This window comes from Canis lupus, chromosome 8, assembly GCF_048164855.1.
Source record: "Canis lupus baileyi chromosome 8, mCanLup2.hap1, whole genome shotgun sequence".
NCBI lineage: Eukaryota > Metazoa > Chordata > Mammalia > Carnivora > Canidae > Canis > Canis lupus.
In genome coordinates this window covers 53,952,878-53,964,957 of record NC_132845.1, presented here as the reverse complement: position 1 = coordinate 53,964,957, position 12,080 = coordinate 53,952,878, and the positions used below count along the sequence as shown (strand labels likewise).

General features: G+C 38.9%; 1 protein-coding gene and 1 pseudogene across 10 annotated transcripts in view; one reads left to right on the top strand and one right to left on the bottom strand.

The window, feature by feature from the left end:
• Window positions 1-12,080, bottom strand: part of LOC140638547 (phospholipid-transporting ATPase ABCA3-like) — a 195,415-nt gene that overhangs the window by 26,946 nt on the left and 156,389 nt on the right. The window lies entirely within an intron of this gene.
• LOC140637638 (ubiquitin-like protein NEDD8 pseudogene) lies at window positions 9,911-10,395 on the top strand (annotated as a pseudogene).

The window sequence follows — 12,080 nt, the reverse complement described above, 5'->3', positions numbered from 1 at the left end:
TTCTTTTTTTTTTCAGTTGTATTTCTATACACTAACAATGAGACAAAAAAAAGAGAAATTAAGGAACCGATCCCACTTACAATTGCATCAAAAACCATAAGGTACCTAGGAATAAACTTAACCAAAGAAGTAAAGGATCTGTACTCTAAAAACTATAGAACACTTATGAAAGAAATTGAAGAAGACACAAAGAAATGGAAAAACATTCCATGCTCATGGATTGGACCAACAAATATTGTCAAAATGTCTATTTTACCCAAAGCAATCTACACATTCAGTGCAATCTCTATCATAAAACTATGAATATTTTTTCATAGAGCTGGAACAAACAACCCTAAAATTCATATAGAACCAGAAAAGACCAAAGGGCTATTGAAAAAGAAAACCAAAGCTGGAGGCATTACAATTCTGGACTTTAAGCTGTATTACAGAGCTCCAATCATCAAGACAGTATGGTACAGGCACAAAAATAGATGCATAGATCAGTAGAACAGGATAGAGAACTCAGAAATGGGACTCTCGACTCTCTGGTTAACTAATATTTGACAAATCAGGAAAGAATATCCAATGGAAAAAAGAGTTTCTTCAACAAATGGTGTTGGGGGATGCGTGGGTGTCTCAGCAGTTAAGTGCCCACTTTCAGCTTAAGGCATGATTCTGGAGTCCTGAGATGGGAGTCCCACATCAGGTTCCCTGTATGAAGCCTGCTTCTCCCTCTGCCTATGTCTCTGCCTTTCTCTCTGTCTGTGTCTCTCATGAATAAATAAAATCTTTAAAAAATGGTGTTGGAAAAATTGGACAGTCACTTGGAGAAGAATGAAACTGGACCACTTTCTTATACCACATACTAAAATAAACTCAAAATGGCTGCAAGACCTCAATGTGAGACAGAAATCCATCAAAATCCCAGAGGAGAACACAGGCAGCAACTCTATGACTTCAGCCACAGCAGCAAAAAAGGCATGTCTTCAAAGGCAAGGAAGGCAAGGGAAACAAAAGCAAAAAATGAACTATTGGGACCTCATCAAGACACAAAGCTTTTGCATAGCAAAGGAAACATTCAACAAAACTAAAAGACAACCTACAGAAAGGGAGAAGATATTTGCAAATGATAGATAAAGGACTAATATCCAAAATCTATAAAGAACTTATTAAACTCAGGGACACCTATGTGGCTCACTGGTTGCGTATCTGCCTTCAGCTCAGGGTGTGATCCTGGAGACCCAGGGTTGAGTCCTGCATTGGGCTCCCTGCAAGAAGCCTGATTCTCCCTCTGCCGATGTCTCTGCCTTTCTATGTCTATCATGAATAAATAAAAATCTTAAAAAAAGAAATTATCAGTTGAGTTTGGATGTAAAGTTCTGTAGATATCTGTGAAATCCATCTGGTCCAGTGTATCATTTAAAGCTCTCGTTTCTTGGGAGATGTTGTGTTTAGAAGACCTATCGAGTGTAGAAAGTGCTAGATTGAAGTCACCAAGTATAAGTGTATTATTATGTATGTCTTAATTTTGGTTATTAATTTATTGATATATTTGGCAGCTTCCATATATATTGATATATGGGCATATATATTGATGATTGTTAAGTCCTCTTGTTGGATAGATCCTTTAAGTATGATATACTGTCCCTCTTCATCTCTCACTACAGTCTTCAGGGTAAATTTTAGTTTATCTGATATAAGGATGGCTACCCCTGCTTTCTTTTGAGGACCATTTGAATGGTAAATGGTTCTCCAACCTTTTATTTTCAGGCTGTAGGTGTCCTTCTGTCTAAAATGAGTCTCTTGTAGACAGCAAATAGATGGGTCCTGCTTTTTTATCCAGTCTGACACCTGCGCCTTTTGATGAGGTCATTAAGCCCATTCACATTCAGAGTTACTATTGAAAGATATGAGTTTAGTGTCGGGTGGGGGTGAATGGGTGATGGGCACTGAGAGGGGCACTTGACGGGATGAGCACTGGGTGTTATTCTGTATGTTGGCAAATTGAACACCAATAAAAAATAAATTTATTATTAAAAAAAGAAATTATCAAACTCAACATCACTCATCAGGGAAATACAAATCAAAACCATAATGAGATACCACCTCACACCAGTCAGAAATGGATAACATTAACAACTCAGGAAACAATAGATGTTGATGAAGATGTGGAGAAAGGGGAACCCTCTTACATTGTTGGTGGGAATGCATACTGTTGCACCCAGTCAGAAAACAGTATGAAGGTTCCTCAGAAAGTTAAAAATAGAATTACCTTACAACCCAGAAATTGCACTACTAAGTATTTATCTAAAGGATACAAACATAGTGAATAGAAGGGGCACCTGCACCCTAATGTTTATAGTAGCTATGTCCACAATAGCCAACATATGGAAGAAGCCCAGATGCCCATCAACAGATAAATGGATAAAGAAGATGTAGTATGTATATGTATATATAAAAGAGCTACAAAACTGACAGGTAAGTTTACAAAGTGGCAATAGTAAATCTTCTATCAGTAATGATTTTAAAAGTAAGAGAACTAAATCCCCCCTAAAAGACACAGAGTAGCTGAATGCATAAATTACCAGAATCCAACTGTTGTTATCTACAATAAACTCACATTAGATTCAAAGACACAAATAGGCTGGAAGTGAAGGAGTGGAAAAAGATATTCCATGTAAAAGGTATCAAAATATAGCAGGAATGGTAATACCAATCAGACAAAGTAAACTTTAAAGCAAAAACTATCTCTGGAAGCACGGAAGGTCATTACACAATGGTAAAAGGTTCAAATCAACAGGAATATAAAACAAATGTAAATATACATGCACCCAACATCAGAATACCTAAGTATATAAAACAAATATTAATGGAGAAATTGATAACAGACTCGGGGCAATATGGCGGAAGAATAGGGGTCCTCACTCTCCTGGTCCCACCAACTTACCTATATAACTTTCAAATCATCCTGAACACCTATGATTTACCTGAGATTTAAAGAGAGAACAGATGGAATGCTATAGAGAGAAGGGTTTTTGCTTTTAGCAAGAATCATCTAGGGTGGAATTTACTTAGGTCATGGTCGATATTTTTTATTAAGCCCGCTCATACAGCCACTCTTCACTGAGCAAAATGATAGAAGGAAGAACTCACCACAAAAGAAAGAATCAGAAACAGTACTCTCTGTCACAGACTTACAGAAATTGTATTACAATATGATGTCAGAAAGCCAATTCAGAAGCACAATTACAAAGCTACTGGTGGCTCTGGAAAAAAGCATAAAGGATTCAAGAGACTTCATGACTGCAGAATTTAGATCTAATCGGGTCAAAATTAAAAATCAATTAAATGAAATGCAATCCAAACTGGAGGTCCTAATGACGAGGGTAATGAGGTGGAAGGAAGAGTGAGCAATGTAGAAGACAAGTTGATGGCAAGGAAGGAAGCTGAGGAAAAAGGAGAAAAACAATTGAAAGACAATGAGGATACTAAATGAGAAGAACATGCAGCCAAGAATACTTTACCCAGCAAGGCTCTCATTCTGAATAGAAGGAGAGATAAAGAGCTTCCAAGATAGGTAAAAACTGAAAGAATATATGACCACCAAACCAGCTCTTCAAGAAATGTTAAGGGGGACCCTCTAAAAGAAAGAGGAAGTCCCAAAAAATAATCCACTAAAACAAGGACTGAATAGGTATTATGATGACACTAAATTCATATCTTTCAATAGTTATCTGAACGCGACTGGGCTAAATGATCCCATCTAAAGACGCAGGATAGGGACTGGATAAAAAAGCAAGACCCATCTATTTGCTGTCTACAAGAGACTCATTTTGGAACTAAGGACACCTCCAGCCTGAAAATGAAAGGTTGGCGAACCATTTAACATTCAAATGGTCCTCAAAAGAAACCTGGGGTAGCAATACTCATATCTGATAAATTAAAGTTTATCCCAAAGACTGTAGTAAGAGATGAAAAGGGACATTATATCATACTTAAAGGGTGTATCCAACAAGAGGACCTAACAATCATGAATATTTATGCCCCTAATGTGGGAGCTGCCAAGTATATCAGTTAATAACCAAAGTAAAGACATACTTAGATAATAATACACTAATAGTAGGAGACTTCAACATGGCATTTCCTGCAAATGACAGATCTTCCAAGCACAACATCACCAAAGAAACAAGGACTTTAAATGATATACTGGACCAGATGGATTTCACAGATATATACAGAACTTTCCAGCCCAACGCAACGGAATACACATTTTTCTCAGGTGCACGTGGAACCTGAATAGACCACATACTGGGTCACAAATCAGGTCTTAATACCAAAGATTGGGATTTTTCCCTGCATATTTTCAAACCACAGTGCTTTGAAACTAGAACTCAATCACAAGAAGAAATTGGGAAGAAACTGAAACACGTGGAGGTTAAAGAGCATTCTACTAAAAGACGAATGGATCAACCAGGAAATTAGAGAAGAATCAAAAAGATTCATGGAAACTAATGAGAATGAAGATACAATCGTTCAAAATCTTTGGGATACAGAGAAAGCAGTCCTAAGAGGGAAATACATCGCAATACAAGCATTCCTCAAAAAATTGGAAAAAACTCAATACACAAGCTAACCTCAAACCTAAAGAAATTGGAGAAAGAACAGCAAGTAAAACCTACACCAGGCAGAAGAGAGATAATAAAGATTGGAGCAGAACTCAATGAAATAGAGACCAGAAGAACTGTGGAACAGATCAACAAAACCAAGAGTTGGTTCTTTGAAAGAATTAGTAAGATAAACCATTAGCCAGCCTTATTAAAAAGAAAAAAGACTCAAACTAATGAAATCATGAATGAAAAAAGGAGAGACCACAACCAATATCAAGGAAATACAAACGATTTAAAAAATGTATTATGAATTGCACCCAAAAGCATAAGATACCTAGGAATAAACCTCACCAAAGAGGTAAAGGATCTATACCCTAAAAACTATAGAACACTTCTGAAAGAAATTGAGGAAGACACAAAGAGATGGAAAAATATTCTATGCTCATGGATTGGCAGAATTAATATTGTGAAAATGTCAATGTTACCCAGGGCAATTTACACGTTTAATGCAATCCCTATCAAAATACCATGGACTTTCTTCAGAGAGTTAGAACAAATTATTTTAAGATTTGTGTGGAATCAGAAAAGACCCCGAATAGCCAGGGGAATTTTAAAAAAGAAAACCATATCTGGGGGCATCACAATGCCAGATTTCAGGTTGTACTACAAAGCTGTGGTCATCAAGACAGTGTGGTACTGGCACAAAAACAGACACATAAATCAATGGAACAGAATAGAGAACCCAGAAGTGGACCCTGAACTTTATGGTCAACTAATATTCAATAAAGGAGGAAAGACTATCCATTGGAAGAAAGACAGTCTCCTCAATAAATGGTGCTGGGAAAATTGGACATCCACATGCAGAAGAATGAAACTAGACCACTCTCTTTCACCATACACAAAGATAAACTCAAAATGGATGAAAGATCTAAATGTGACACAAGATTCCATCAAAATGCTAGAGGAGAACACAGGCAACACCCTTTTTGAACTTGGCGACAGTAACTTCTTGCAAGATACATCCACGAAGGCAAAAGAAACAAAAGCAAAAATGAACTATTGGGACTTCATCAAGATAAGAAGCTTTTGCACAGCAAAGGATACAGTCAACAAAACTAAAAGACAACCTACAGAATGGGAGAAGATATTTGCAAATGACCTATCAGATAAAGGGCTAGTTTCCAAGATCTATAAAGAACTTCTTAAACTCAACACCAAAGAAACAAACAATCCAATCATGAAATGGGCAAAAGATATGAAGAGAAATCTCACAGAGGAAGACATAGACATGGCCAACATGCACATGAGAAAATGCTCTGCATCACTTGCCATCAGGGAAATACAAATCAAAACCACAATGAGATACCACCTGACACCAGTCAGAATGGGGAAAATTAACAAGGCAAGAAACCACAAATGTTGGAGAGGATGCAGAGAAAAGGGAACCCTCTTACACTGTTGGTGGGAATGTGAACTGGTGCAGCCACTCTGGAAAACTGTGTGGAGGTTCCTCAAAGAGTTAAAAATAGACCTGCCCTATGACCCAGCAATTGCACTGTTGGGGATTTACCCCAAAGATTCAGATGCAATGAAACGCCGGGACACCTGCACCCCGATGTTCCTAGCAGCAATGTCCACTATAGCCAAACTGTGGAAGGAGCCTTGGTGTCCATCGAAAGATGAATGGATAAAGAAGATGTGGTTTATGTATACAATGGAATATTACTCAGCCATTAGAAACGACAAATACCCACCATTTGCTTGGACGTGAATGGAACTGGAGGGTATTATGCTGAGTGAAGTAAGTCAATTGGAGAAGGACAAACAGTGTATGTTCTCATTCATTTGGAGAATATAAATAATAGTGAAAGGGAATATAAGGGAAGGGAGAAGAAATGTGTGGGAAATATCAGAAAGGGAGACAGAACATAAAGACTCCTAACTCTGGGAAACGAACTAGTGGTGGTGGAAGGGGAGGAGGGCGGGGGGTGGGGGTGAGTGGGTGATGGGCACTGAGGGGGGCACTTGACGGGATGAGCACTGGGTGTTATTCTGTATGTTGGTAAATTGAACACCAATAAAAATTATTTATTAAAAAAAGTATTATGAGCAGCTATATGCCAATAAATTAGGCAATCTAGAAGAAATGGATGCATTTCTGGAAGACCACAAACCACCAAAACTGGAACAGGAAGAAATAGCAAACCTGAACAGGCCAATAACCAGGGAGGAAATTGAAACAGTCATCAAAAACCTCCCAAGATACTAAAGTCCAGGGCCAGACCAGATGGCTTCCCAGGGGAATTCTATTAAACATTTAAAGAAGAAATAATACCTATTCTACTAAAGCTGTTCCGAAGGATAGAAGTGAATGCAATACTTCCAAACTCATTTTATGAGGCCAGCATCACTTTAATTCCAAAACCAGACAAAGACTCCATCAAAAAGGAGAATTATAGATCAATATTCCTGATGAACACAGATGCAAAAATTCTCAACAAGATACTAGCCAATAGGATCCAACAATACATTAAGAAGATTATTCACCATGAGCAAGTGGGATTTATCCCTGGGATGCAAGGCTGGTTCAACACTCATAAACATCAACATCATAGATCATATCAACAAGAGAAAAAACAAGAACCATCGGATCCTCTCAATATATGCAGAGAAAGCATTTGATAAAATACAGCATCCATTCCTGATCAAAACTCTTCAGAGTGTAGGGATAGAGGGAACATTCCTCAGCATCTTAAGAGCCATCTACAAAAAGCCCACAGTAAATATAATTCTCAATGGGGCAGCACTGGGAGCTTTTCCCCTAAGATCAGGAACAAGACAGGGATGTCCACTGTCACTACTGCTATTCAACATAGTACTAGAAGTCCTAGCCTCAGCAATCATACAACAAAAAGAAATAAAAGGCATTCAAATTGGCAAAGAAGAAGTCAAACTCTCCCTCTTTGCAGATGACATGATACTGTACATAGAAAACCCAAAAGAATTCACCCCAAGATTGCTAGAACTCATACAGCAATGTGGCAGCATGGCAGGATACAAAATCAATGCCCAGAAATTCAATGGCATTTCTATCCACTAATGAGACTGAAGATAGGGAAATTAAGGATTCAATCCCATTTACAATTGCACCTAAAAGCATAAGATACCTAGGAATAAACCTAACCAAAGAGGTAAAGGATCTATACCCTGAAAACTACAGAACACTTCTGAAAGAAATTGAGGAAGACACAAGGAGATGGAAAAATATTCCATGCTCATGGATTGCAAGAATTAATATTGTGAAAATGTCTATGCTACCCAGGGCAATTTACACAGTCAATGCAATCCCTACCAAAATTCCATGAATTTTTCCTCAGAGAGTTGGAACAAGTAATCTTAAGATTTGCGTGGGGATCCCTGGGTGGCGCAGCGGTTTAGCGCCCGCCTTTGGCCCAGGGCCCGATCCTGGAGACCCAGGGTCGAATCCCATGTCGGGCTCCGGTGCATGGAGCCTGCTTCTCCCTCTGCCTGTGTCTCTGCCTCTCTCTCTCTCTCTCTGTGTGACTATCATAAATAAATAAAAGTTAAAATAAAAAGATTTGCGTGGAATCAGAAAAGACTCCAAATAGCAAGACTCCAAATATCCAGGGGAATATTGAAAAAGAAACCAGGGCAGCCCAGGTGGCTCAGTGGTTTAGCATTGCCTTCAGCCTAGGGTGTGATCCTGGAGTCCAGGGATTGAATCCCGTGTCGGGTTCCCTTCATGGAGTCTGCTTCTCTTTCTCCCTCTGCCTGTGTCTCTGTGTCTCTCATGAATAAATAAATAAAATCTTAAAAAAAAAGAAAACCAGAGCCAGGGCATCACAATGCCAGATTTCAAGCTGTACTACAAAGCTCTGATCATCAAGACAGTGTGGTGCTGGCACAAAAACAGACACAGATCAATGAACATGATAGAGAACCCAGAAAAGGGCCATCGACTCTATGGTCAACTAGTATTTGACAAAGCAGGGAAGACTATCTACTGGAAAAAGGACAGTTTCTTCAATAAATGGTGCTGGGGTTATTGGACAGCCATGTGCAGCAGAATGAAACTGCACCATTCTCTTACACCATACACAAAGATAAACTCAAAATGGATTAAAGATCTAAATGTGAGATAAGAATCTATCAAAATCCTAGGGGAAAACACAGGCAACACCCTTTTTGAACTTAGCAACAGCAACTTCTTGCAAGATACATCTATGAAGGCAAGGGAAACAAAAGCGAAAATGAACTATGGGACCTAATCAAGATAAAAAGCTTCTGCACAGCAAAAGAAACAGTCAACAAGACTAAAAGGCAACGTACAGAATTAGAGAAGACATTTGCAAATGACATATCAGTAAAAGGGCTAGTATCCAATATCTATAAAGAACTTATTAAACTCAACACCCAAGAAACAAACAATCCAATCATAAAATGGGCAAAAGGCATGAATAAAAATTTAATCAAAGAAGACATACACATGGCCAACAAGCACATGATAAAATGCTCTGCATTGCTTGCCATCAGGGAAATACAAACCAAAACCACAATGAGATGCCACCTCACACCAGTGACAATGGTGAAAATTAACAAGATAGGAAACAACAAATGTTGGAGAGGATGTAGAGAAAGGGGAACCCTCTTGCACTGTTGATGGGAATGTGAACTGGTATAGCCCCTCTGGAAAACAGTGTGGAGGTTCCTCAAAGAGTTAAAAATAGAGCTACTCTATGAATTGCACCACTGGGTATTTACCCTAAGGAGATGCAGTGAAACACCAGGACACCTGCCCCCCAATGTTTATAGCAGTAATGTCCACTATAGCCAAACTGTGGAAGGAGCTTCTATGTCCATTGTCAGATGACTGGATAAAGAATATGTGATATATATTTATATATACACAATGGAATATTACTCAGCCATTAGAAAGGAGAAATACCCACCATTTCCTTCGATGTGGATGGAACTGTAGGGTATTATGCTGAGTGAAGTAAGTCAGTCGGAGAAGGACAATCATCATGTGGTTTCCACTCATACGGGGAATATAAGAAAAGTGAAAAGGATTATAGGGGGAAGAGGGAAATGAGTGGGAAATATCAGAGAGGGTGACAAAACATGAGAGACTCCTAACTGGGAAACAAACAAAGGGTAGTGGAAGGGGAGGTGGGCGGAGGGACGGGGTAACTGGGTGACAGCACTGAGTGGGCACTTGATGGGATGGGCACTGGGTGTTATGCTATATGTTGTTAAATCAAACTTCAATAAAATATATATCTATATCTATATATATATCTGTGTGCAGCTCCAAACTGGGAAGAAGATGCTAATTAAAGTGAAGACACTGATCGGAAAGGAGAATGAGGTTGACATTGAACCCACAGACAAGGTGGAGCGAATCAAGGAGCGTGTGGAGGAGAAAGAGGGAATCCCCCACAGCAGCACAGCGGCTCATCTACAGTGGAAAACAGATGAATGATGAGAAGACAGCAGCTGATTACAAGATCTTAGATGGTTCAGTCCTCCACCTGGTGTCGGCTCTGAGAGGAGGAGGTGGTCTTAGGCAGTGATGGGCCCTCCCTCCATTTTACCTCCTTACCCTGTCGCTCATAATGAGGCACCATATATCCTCTCACTCTGTGGGATACCAGAGCCACTGCCCCCTCTCCTGGATGCCCAGTATTGTTTGGTGGGAGACCGTGAGGACCCCAGGATGCAGTGTTCTTGGCCCAAAGGGCCCTTGCTGGCTATTGGGTTTTAGTTTGCAGTCCTGTGTGCTTCCTTCTCTTACAGCCATGCCCCTAGTTGTCAATAAAATATTTCCTGACCTCCTGGAAAAAAATATATATTGTGCATATATATATATATATATATATATATATATATATATATATATGAAGAAAGTTCCTCAAAAAACTGAAAATAGAGCCACTATATGATCCTGCAATCCCTCTTTTGGTGATAATACCCAAAGAAAGGATGCCTGGGCGGCTCAGAAGTTGAATGACTGCCTTTGGCTCAGGTTGTGATGCTGTGGTTCTGGGACCCAGTCCCACATCAGGCTCCCTCCAGGGAGCCTGCTTCTCCCTCTGCCTATGTCTCTGCCTTTCTCTGTGTTCTCATAAATAAAATCTTAAAAGAAAATGCCCAAAGGAAATGAAATCAGTACCTCTAAGAGATATCTGTATTCCCATGGTCATTACAATCTTATTTGCAATAGATAAAATATGGAAATGACCTAAGAAACTGTCAATAGATGAATGGATAAAGAAAATGTGATGTATATATATACACACACAATGTAATACTATGCATCCTTAAAAAAGGAGATTCTGGGATCCCCAGGTGGCTCAGTGGTTTAGTGCCCGCCTTTGGCCCAGGGTGTGATCCTGGAGTCTCGGGATCAAGTCCCACATCAGGCTCCCAGCATGGAGCCTGCTTCTCCCTTTGCCTGTGTCTCTGCCTCCCTCTCTGTGTCTCTCATGAATAAATAAATAAAATCTTTAAAAAAAGGAGATTCTGACATTTGCATCAACTTCAATGAACTTGGAGACTGTTATGCTGAATAAAACAAGCCATAGAAAGAAAAAAAAAAACAACAACCCTGCATGATCTCATTTTTATGTGGAAGCTAGAAAATACAGAAAAACAGAGTTGAATGGCAATTACCAGGGATGGGAGGCGGGGGAAGAGTGTTGGTGTTGGGTAAAGACTACAAAGTTGCAATGATGCAGGATAAATAAGTATGATAATGCCATTATGACAAGATGCCATTAAAAAAATCTACCAGACTGGTAGATTGATACAAGAGTTGTTCATATACTCTATTGTGATTGGTTCAGGGATATAGGCATTTGTAAAAATTTCTTGTTTAGTACATATTTATATAACCATATATGGAAAGCACTTTGGCAAGATTCAAAAGATTGTGTTTAGTAGGCTACATTTTGTGTAAAAGAATGGAAGATAGATCACTATATTTTATTGACTATGCATAAAATATATGTAGTGTGATAAAAGTGGTTATCTTTTTCTGTGGGAAAAAATAAAGGAAAGGTGGGTAGGAGAGGGAATTAGACTTGTATACCTTATTATATTGTTTTATGATTTATTTGAATGAATGCCTTTTTTTTTATCCTAGAGCTCCTATTGCTACATATTTTAAACTTCTTAGTGCTTCCCCCTGTTCATATAAACATGTTCTAGTTACTATAAATTATGATTCTGTCTTTGTCATTTCCTAAAATGCTGGGTGTCACTCTTTTTCCTCTTTTGACAGCTGCCTTTCTTCTGTTTTGTTCACATTCATTATTTCCCCATCCTCACCTTTCTGTGTGTCAACCCACTGCTTCAGCTTTCAATGATGTCCAGTGAATACTATTGAGGTCTATTTTGCTTCACATTTCTGTTTCATTTTCTTCTTGACACTTTCTCTTCATGTGGATTGTGTAATAAAACTTTATCCAT